The sequence below is a fragment of the Triticum urartu genome, unplaced genomic scaffold, assembly GCF_003073215.2.
Source record: "Triticum urartu cultivar G1812 unplaced genomic scaffold, Tu2.1 TuUngrouped_contig_9475, whole genome shotgun sequence".
Lineage (NCBI taxonomy): Eukaryota > Viridiplantae > Streptophyta > Magnoliopsida > Poales > Poaceae > Triticum > Triticum urartu.
The window spans coordinates 1-9,281 of NW_024120522.1; the positions used below are offsets into that span (position 1 = coordinate 1).

The 9,281-nt window shown below is 40.6% G+C and overlaps 1 long non-coding RNA gene across 7 annotated transcripts; it reads left to right on the forward strand.

Annotated features, from left to right (window-relative positions):
* Nucleotides 1–2,971: 2,971 nt before the first annotated feature.
* Nucleotides 2,972–7,743, forward strand: LOC125532242. Of its 7 annotated transcripts, XR_007293914.1 has the most exons (7): nt 2,972–3,351; nt 3,437–3,699; nt 4,315–4,597; nt 4,688–5,914; nt 6,091–6,154; nt 6,596–6,680; nt 7,341–7,743. It is a non-coding gene; the product is annotated as an uncharacterized LOC125532242 (long non-coding RNA). The 7 variants fall into 7 exon arrangements; XR_007293911.1 differs by lacking the exon at nt 6,091–6,154 and having other exon boundaries at nt 2,975–3,351; XR_007293912.1 differs by lacking the exon at nt 6,091–6,154 and having other exon boundaries at nt 2,975–3,351; nt 7,398–7,743.
* The last annotated feature ends 1,538 nt before the right edge of the window (nt 7,744–9,281 follow it).

Sequence of the window (9,281 nt, forward strand, 5' to 3'; positions counted from 1 at the left end):
CGCCGTTTTCCACGTTTCACAGTTGAAGAAGTGCCACGCGGAGATGGCTGATATACCGCTGAGAGATACAGTGCCGCTGGAAGCGATTCAGTTGGACAGCGATTTGACCTACGAGGAGAAACCAGTTAAGATTCTTGAATATGCTAGTCGAGTCACCCGCGGCAAGGTTATCAAGTTTTGCAAAGTTTAGTGGAGCCACCACACGGAGGATGAAGCCACCTGGGAACGAGAGGAAGATCTGTTGAAGGACCACCCTCACCTATTTTCTAGCCAACCCGAATCTCGAGGGCGAGATTCATCTTAAGGGGGTAGGTTTGTAACATCCCAAAATTTCAATTTGGAATGTTATACACTAGATTATCATTGCATATCATATTTTATTGCATTTTGGTTGATCCTAGAAATTTCACGCAACTCAAGGACCCTCGGAGAGAGTTGGGGATTTTGTTATTTTCATATTTGAGTTTTTTCAAATGTTGAAAATAGGATCATTTGATTTTATTTATTTTATCTTCAATTATTTCTATTATAAGAGTATGAGAGAGGGAATAAAATGACTTTCTCAAAATAAAGAAATATTGAGGATTTAATAATAAAATACAATAAGATTTTATTTTGGTTCTATTTGCTATTTTATTTGAATTTAGGAAAAATGTGCATTTTTCAAAATTGCATTTGGGCCCCAAATAAATGTTCATTCCGTGAGGCTTGATTTTAGAAGCCGCGGAAAATTTATTTCGGGATTTTTAGAGTCCGTTTAGTATTCTTTTTGTTTTTTTTCTGAGCGTAATTATTAAAAAAACGCCGAACCGACTTCGGGCTGTATCCGGCCAGGACTCCCTGGACGAGGCCTTTAAGTACCGCCGCCCCGGGCCGCCCCATTTTAGAAAACCGTTAGGTTTTCACCGGTTTTTCGGTTTTTTTAGATTTGATTTTTTAGATAGATCGTTTTTTCGGTTTAGTTAATTAGGGAGCGTTCGCTCGTTCGTTCGTTTTAACGAACGCGTTCATCATTTAGATCCAGAGAACGAACGTTCGTTCTTAATCTGTTCGTCGTTTTCTTTTTTATCGGATTAAATCCGTGATTTTTTTATCGCGATTTCTGATCTGATTTTCGTTCTAGTATAACTTTTCGCTCGTTTATCGGAATCAGGCGATTCAAGCGCCTGGAGTTTCGTCTCGAAACCCTCTTTCCATTTAACCAACTCAAACAAGTTTTTGCCTCTGTAAAAATTGCCCTAGATCCAGAATAGTAAATGAAGCCTGTTTCTTTTGCCGTTTGTTTTTCGTTGCTTCGTTCGATTTGGTTCTTTTTGCCAACCGGAGTTCTTAAGTTGAACTTTCTGGTTAGATCTCTTATTTGAGTTTTACCTGTGCATTAGTTGAGTACTTATTGTATACTTGTTTGTTTGCGATAGAGTACCCGGAGTGCGCCGCTTGCTACTTTGAATCGCTAGGTTTCCCGGATCATCAGCAAGGCAAGTAACACCTTGATCATACCTCCTACTACCCAGTTTTATTGCATTAGATCAACCCTCACACATTGCATGATTATGATCTAATTAAATTGTGAGTTTCGGGAAGTAGTTGAGGTAGTACCTATTACCTGTTTATTATCAAACCTTTGAGAGTTACTTCTACGTTTGCTTATTATGCCATGCTATGCTCGTAGACGTGGATTGGGTTTTGAGAGTATTCATGACAGATATGAGTTTGTTAAATTAATGATTTATCTAAGGTGGCAACTTAAATACACATCTGGGTGGATTGAGGCACCTGGGTATTCCAGCGATTGCCTGTTTTTCTTTTGGACCGCCACCCAGGCTCAAAGGGATCATGAGATTATTCATGCTAGAAACTTCCATGTGCAGCCACAAGCTACTATGGGCTCTAGCATACTTGACTAAGTTGTGCGAACTCTTACAGTGGTAGACTAGCAAATGTAGGGGAAAGTAGGTGTAACGGTCTACCCGATCGTAAGGTGCTAGCGCTTCTGAAATACTATATCTCGGTCATCCGTTTCTCAAACACCATGTAGTGCGAGAATCCCAACGGAGGAGATCGAGTCTTGTGGGGAAAAGTGCGCAAACCTCTGCAGAGTGTATAAACTAATCATGGTTAACCGTGTCCCCGGTTATGGGCATCTTGAGTATCTAGTACTTGGACTATCATGTGAATCTCATCATGTTACTCTAAAATTAATTTTGTTGGGTTTTAATGATGTTTCTTAATTGGGATTGAGAATGCTGTCAACCATTCTCAATGTTTAACAACTACCATGATAGTTAAATAAAATTTATTCCTTTGCAGTAGGGAAAAATTGGCTTTACGCAAAACTGTAACCATAGAGCTTTCCACCAGCCAAATATGCATGTAGTATAGCCTTATTCCTTCATTGCTCTCTATGTGTTACATTGCCAGCATATTCCATGTGCTGACCCGTTTCAGGCTGCAACGTTCATGTTGCAGACTTTTCAGACTACGAGTAAGGTGCCTTTTAGGTCGTGGTTCTATACTCAGTGATGTCGTTGGAGTTAATGGACTCACTTATCTTCCAAGCCTTCCGCTGTTATCGTTATTAGATGGCCTTAAGCCATATTTATTGTAATAAGTTCTCTTTTGAGACTCTCGATGTAATAAGTGTGTGATTGCCACTCTGTTATAAATCCTTCAAGTACTATGTGGTGTCAGCATTACTGATCCAGGGATGACACCTGAGCACAGAGATTGGACCGTTTGAGGTCTGGTCGCTACACTGATGCAAGTATATGCCCAAGCAAGGCATCTCGTATGGATCGCCTTAAGAAAAACCATATTGATTCAGGTGTATGAGCTTTAAAACTACTTTATGTAACATGTTGGCCAATAGCTTGGTGATAATCTTAATGGGACAATTCGGTAAAGAAATTGAACATATAAAGGATGAGCTAGTGCGCCCAACTAGCGGCACTGGCCACGTCTCCTTTTATTCGCGCTATGTATCGCCGAGCGTTGTGGCCAGCATCCTCTCCTCTCCTTTCCCCTCGCTCACTTCCTCCTCCCTCACCCGCAGAACCCTAGCCGCCTTATCCCGCAGCACCTCAGCCACCTCCTCTCCCTCTCCACCTAGCCACCCCCTCTCCTCGACTCGGCTCGAGTGCGCGCCAATCCTTCGTGTCGCCTCCTCCTCCCCTCCACTTCTCTCCTCCTCCTCTCGAAGCCCCAGTGCGTGGTCGCCGCTGCCGTTCATCTCTTTCTTCCCACGACGCCTCCCCATCCTCCATCAGCCGTCGTTGTGCGCCGTTGTTCTGGACCGGTCGGAGGTCGCTGCAAAGGAGCAGAGCAGGACAACAGTGGGGCGAAGCAGCAGAGGTGTGATTTCTTCTTTTTCCATGAATGCATCTGAATCTTTTTTTTGTTCCCCCAATCTAGATTTCTAATTAATTTCATTCTAAAGTGTGCAAATGGTTATGGCTTATCGGGAAGAGGGGAGCAGCAGCCATGCCAGCCGGCGCGCATCTTGTCGCAACGCGTGCAGCTGCAGCAAGCTGAAGACGCGGCCCTCCATCAGTAGACGAGCGGCAGTCAGCACGAGGTCGGGGTGGAGGGCCATGAGCACCAGGAGGCGCGTCGAGGGGCACCAGAAGGCACCATGATCACTGTGGGAGCACACCAAACCTGAAGGCCATCACCAGCCGCTGTCCACGCCCTAGAGCTTAGGTGAGCAAATCCATTCTCCTATCAGATTCAGATAACTTCGGGTAGTCAAGGTAAATCCTTTATGCTTGAGGGTACCATAAACAGACTCTTGATTGAATGAAACTTGTGGTTGGCTGCTATTGTGTTGTTTGATGTTTGGTTCAGAGGAAAAATTGCATTTATTTATATAAAGGGTACTTAGTAAACTTCAGTCTAATTTAATCATCACTCAACGCCAGCTTCAGGGATATGTATCTCTGTACGTATAGATTTTCATGTTTAGAGAAAAACCTTTATGTTAAAACAAGATGCCACGATGAATTAATTTACATCCAGATAGCATCATGTTCTCATCAGAAAAAGGAGTTAAACTTTCAGCCATGTTTGAGACCTGTTTAAAAATGAAGTAATGCTAAAAGGAATAATCATCACTCAGCTTCAGGGTTATGTATCTCTGTACGTATAGATTTTCATGTTTAGAGAAAAAACTGTATGTTAAAACAAGATGCCACGGTGAATTAATCTACATCAAGATAGCATCATGTTCTCATCAGAAAAAGGAGTTAAAGTTTCAGCCATGATTGAGACCTGTTTAAAAATGAAGTAATGCTAAAAGGAGCATCATGTTCTCATTAGAAAAAAGGAGTTAAAGTTTCAGCCATGATTGAGACGACGTTCTTCTCCCTCAGCGCGCGCCATGGCGGTCCCTCCTCGTCGCCACCCCTCTCCTTGACTCAGCGGGACGAGGGGAGCAGGGGCAGCAGCCAGTCGATGCCCAGTAGCAGAGGAGGACGATGGTGGGGGGAAGGAGCAGAGGAGGACGTCACTGGGGAAGGAGCAGAGAGGCTGGTGTTCCAAACGGCGCTTGCGTCACGTGCCGGACGCTACTCTCCGGCCCCCGTCATCGTCCCCAATCTAGGTTGCACATCTGCATCTCGCCATCTTCTTCCCCCTATTTTTTTGGTTCTTTGATGATTTGATCTCAATGTTGGGTTTACTGTTTACCTAGGCATGATGTATGAAAATCTGAAAAGCAGAGGAAGAATCCCGACGAAGAGTTTGGTGATGGGGAATAGGATGAGTTATTTCTCTCTCTCATCCATGTTTGTTCCTACATTTTTATTTTGATGTTATGGTTTATTATATCCCTTCTTAGATTAAACTTCTTTGAACCATCTAAATCTCTTTGTTCAATGACTCTGAGTTTACCACTCCTTGTATCTTAACCTTCTTGCTTCAGCAGGGTTAGTTGTTGGGTCATATGTGTTGTTGACTATGAAGGTTAGGTTCCTTCCCACTCCCTTTTGGGTTTCTTCCTGTTGGAATTGATGTGGCCTGATTCTTTCTTTGTCACTATCTAGATATGTGTTCTTATGAAAGTTATCTATTGCCTTATTGGAATTTCTCTGTTATGTCATGCACATTGCTACCTTCAGGTTGTTTAATTATTTAATATGGAACACATTGGCATTATATGAAAAGAGGCACATATATGATTCTTTGCATTTTTGCAATGTCGTGACTGCAGAGGTATCCTTCTCTCTGTAACAAATCTGAATCTTTGCATATTGGGTTTGCATATGCTTGCGAGTACCTACTCTATTTGCGCTCAAATACCATATGTTATGCACTGGTAGAGGTAAAAGAGAAATTCAGAGAAAGATAAAAAGAAAAGGACAGAGGATGCAAAGGAAAATGATACTTGGATAGTTACATCTACAGTTTAGATATTGCTAAAATTGGTTGCTCCTCTCCTATTTAGTGAAATATGTATGTGCTTTTTTATGTTCTGTGGTTAGGACCGACAACTTGATTTGGTGCAGCCTACTTCAACTAACACATCTTTAAACTAAACTGAACAAATCCATTTTAGTTTGTCTATTTCTGAATTTATGTTTCTATGGTGTCATTGTTTCAGTTTGTGTTGCACATTTATGTGTCAAACGACAACTATCAAACAAGAAAAATGCTTGCCAGCTATAACCTACCCCTGACCTCTGTGTTTATCTTTTCATGGTCATGGAAAATGAAATGCTCATGAACCACCACTTTCTTTCATGCCGACAAGGGCTGCCAATCCACCCAGCGTGTGGGTAGCTGCACGGATCTCCAATATAGCCCCCTCCCTATGGCACCGTTCCACCGTGCTGACTAGCATTGAATATGCCATGGATCTACCAAGCAGCCGCCTTAGCATGGTCATCCATAACGCTATCCTGCTTCCATGCAAGCTCAGGTCAATCCTCCTCTTCCATTCCGCGGCTATTACCTGGAATATTAATGACCATGTATTTGCAAACAGTGGTTGCATTTTCCTTAAATTTTAGGCATTCTTCACTTGCTGCTTCCTCATTTCTGAATAAATGCATCTATGTTCACACTCACTCTGATTTTAAATTGCACTGTAACTAGAAAGCAGAGGATGCCTTGGTGTTATGTTGCAACAAAAATAGAAAGGAAGTAGCAAGTGGAATAGGTAAATATTTCTTTTTAGCTAATTAGAGATCACAGTGCATTGTAGATTGCCATAACGTTTTTTGGGTTAGCTATTTTATTGGTATACATAAAAGTAAATATGTCACTGGTGTTACATCTACATAAAAGTAAATTTAGATTTCAGAAGTTGTGCTTGAGAAACTATGTGTTATTTATTTGCCTTTGAGGAATAAATTTAGATGTTCTTACTAGTAATTTCTTGTTTCTTTTTCTGTTCATGTTCTCATGATTTTGGCTCTTTTAAAACCTCAAACTGAGAAGACGAGTGCTAACAATATATGATTGATGGCAAAATCCATGTTTCCATTTAAAGGATGATCCCTTGATCAGTATGCTATCAAATTTTATGAAGGTCCCCATTTGAATCTTATGTTCCCCACTATAACTTGAAATATTGCCTAACCCAGTTTTCTTTTTGCAGGATGTTGAGTAGGCCTGCCTTATTATGAAACCTGGCGATTTAGTGGTACCACGGTGGCTGACCAAGAGGAGGAGGAAACCCTCCCGTACTGCTCCACCTCCACTCTCCCTCCTCCAATGCATACTTGATGGGAACAGTTAGCTCATGTCTCTTAGACAATACTCCCTCCGTCTGAATAATGTAAGACGTTTTTGCAAGCTAATATAGCTTGCAAAAACGTCTTATATTGTGAGACGGAGGGAGTACTTTTTTTGCCAGAAGTCTCTTAGATAATACTTGGTGAGGCGTGTGCAGGCATCTTAGTACATGTTTCTACACCCCTAGACTCACTCTCCCAACACTGTATTCAAGGCTCATTGAGGATAAGTGCTTCAAGATGCCTTCTACTCCTAATGCACATAAGTGCACTTGTATCACTTGCCTCATGAGATTATTGTCCACGACCTGATCCCTTGTTATGTTATCCATTATCCAAATGCATGGCAGGTCTTTCTGTTTATCATAGAATTAAATATGCTATTGGGAATTTCACAAATGGTTGCCCTTTATGCAAGGATGTACTTGAATACAGTTTAGGAGATCAGGAAAAACTATGCATGTTACCTGATCAGGTTTTCCATGTTGTTTTTGCTGTCAGTGACGTCATTGTTTCTGAAAATTTATAGGTTTCTCTGTAGCTCATCTGTAGATGATATATTTCCAATTGGTAGTGGTCATTGTTTTTAAGCAGAGTATTGTTTTGTAGATGAATTTCCATGGAGGCTTGGCAGAAGCAGATTAGTTGTTTTCTCTATTATATCAGGTGGCACTTGGCTTCTCATAAATGACTCATCATTTTCCTGAACAATGGTTATTGTACACTTATGCTAGAGATATGGAGATCAGGACTGGATTTGTTCATTGTTTATGCTTCGGGAGGAATTACAGTTGTGGACCTGTAGATGAATTGCCATGGAGGCTTGGCAGAAACAACGGTTCCCTCGGCAGTGGCTGCGAGGGGTGTAGCTTGCTGAAGAAATGGGCTTTTTTTGTAGCTCCAGGTATAGAAGAGTATAAAACCAAATTATATGATGTAATTGACTACTATTTCTATTAACTTCTCCTGTAAACAATGTTCACGAGTTCATGTATTAAGTACATTTTATTGTGTCACTTGTGTTTACTCTTTTTTCAATGCAACTTTACAGTTACTCGGAATTCCTAATTGTAGACTCAACTATTTTGACCTACCGATGATCTAATTTGTGGCATTTATTACCTTAAGAAAATATTTGCATTTAATTTCCTTTATATATAGGTGTATAAATTCTTATCAAATGTACCCAAATATACGGTTTTTGAAAAAATGCAAATATTTTCAACAAGAACATGGTTTTAAACGGGTCTTTGCGCCATTTGGCGCAACTGGTCATCTAGTAGGTTTCAAATCACTAGCATGCATTTGGGCATCATGTTTTGGGATCAAGGTGATAAAAAAATAGTTCATACTTTGAAACTTGACTTTTCCATAATAAAAATCATCAATGAGACAATAAAAGTCCTCAACAGTGATACCGCAACATGCTTTCACAATATCAAGAATAAAAGCATCAGACCCATGGGCTTTATCTGATGGAAAATTATGTACTACATCATCAATTTCCTCCTTGAAAAAAGAACCCCCAGGCAAAGTAAATCATTTATCAGTAAGTGAGTCCAAATTCAGTGGGTTATGAGTGACCACAGAGGAGCATAGTCTTTGTTTGAGAGCCCTTCAGAGAATTGTTGCCTTGGCAGAATGGCTAGAATGTTCTTGACCTTGTTCATCTTGTAGAAAAGCAATGTGGTTGTGCCTGCATTTAAGTGTTGCTTTAGCGTGGGAACTTGGAACTAGTTTTCCCCATATTAATCCATCTGATTGTGTTTTTCTATTTCCAATAAATTTGTTGGGAGGACTTTTATAATTTTAAGCAATTTTTACTGTCGGCCATAGACACAAAATGATAGATTTTTATCGATCACTCGTACTAAGTTTCAAGCAGTGAAACTTAACATATTTTTTCAAAAGTCGTCCAAATATATTCAAAATGGATTTTATTTGAAAGAGCTGGTCACGAGAACACGAATATGAAAGCAAAACTTAATTTAAATTTTCGTTTAAAAGATATACAACTTTTAAAATCGAAAGACAAAATAAAAAGCTAGCACTTGGGACGTGAGTGCCCCCGCACTTGCGTGCCACAAATTCTCTCCCCCTGTGTTTGTGGCTTGAATAGCAACAGACAGATTGGAAATGTTTTTGCACCATTTTCTGAACCTTTGTTGAGAGCTTTGAAGTATTTTTTTTTCAGATTTGCTTAACAGTATCACTGAAATCATGATGTTTCAGCCTATAACTATCAAATCTAAAAATAGTTAATTTAGAAATAGATGATCCCACCTGAACAAGTCATGAAATGTGGTCTCAAATAGATTTGATTAAGGGGGTAGCTATAGTGCTTGGACAGAATAAAGTCGGTGATTCAGAGGAGTAGAACCACTTGTATGCCCATCAATCAGCTATCTATCCAGGGCGCGTCTGTACCCGTGAAGCATGCAAAAATTATCCTTACGCGACATGTCTCACCTGCAGGCTGCAGCCATGATATGTCTGCCAATCAGCCTCATCGGTTCAGGACGCCTTTACTCGTGAAGCACGCAGAAATAT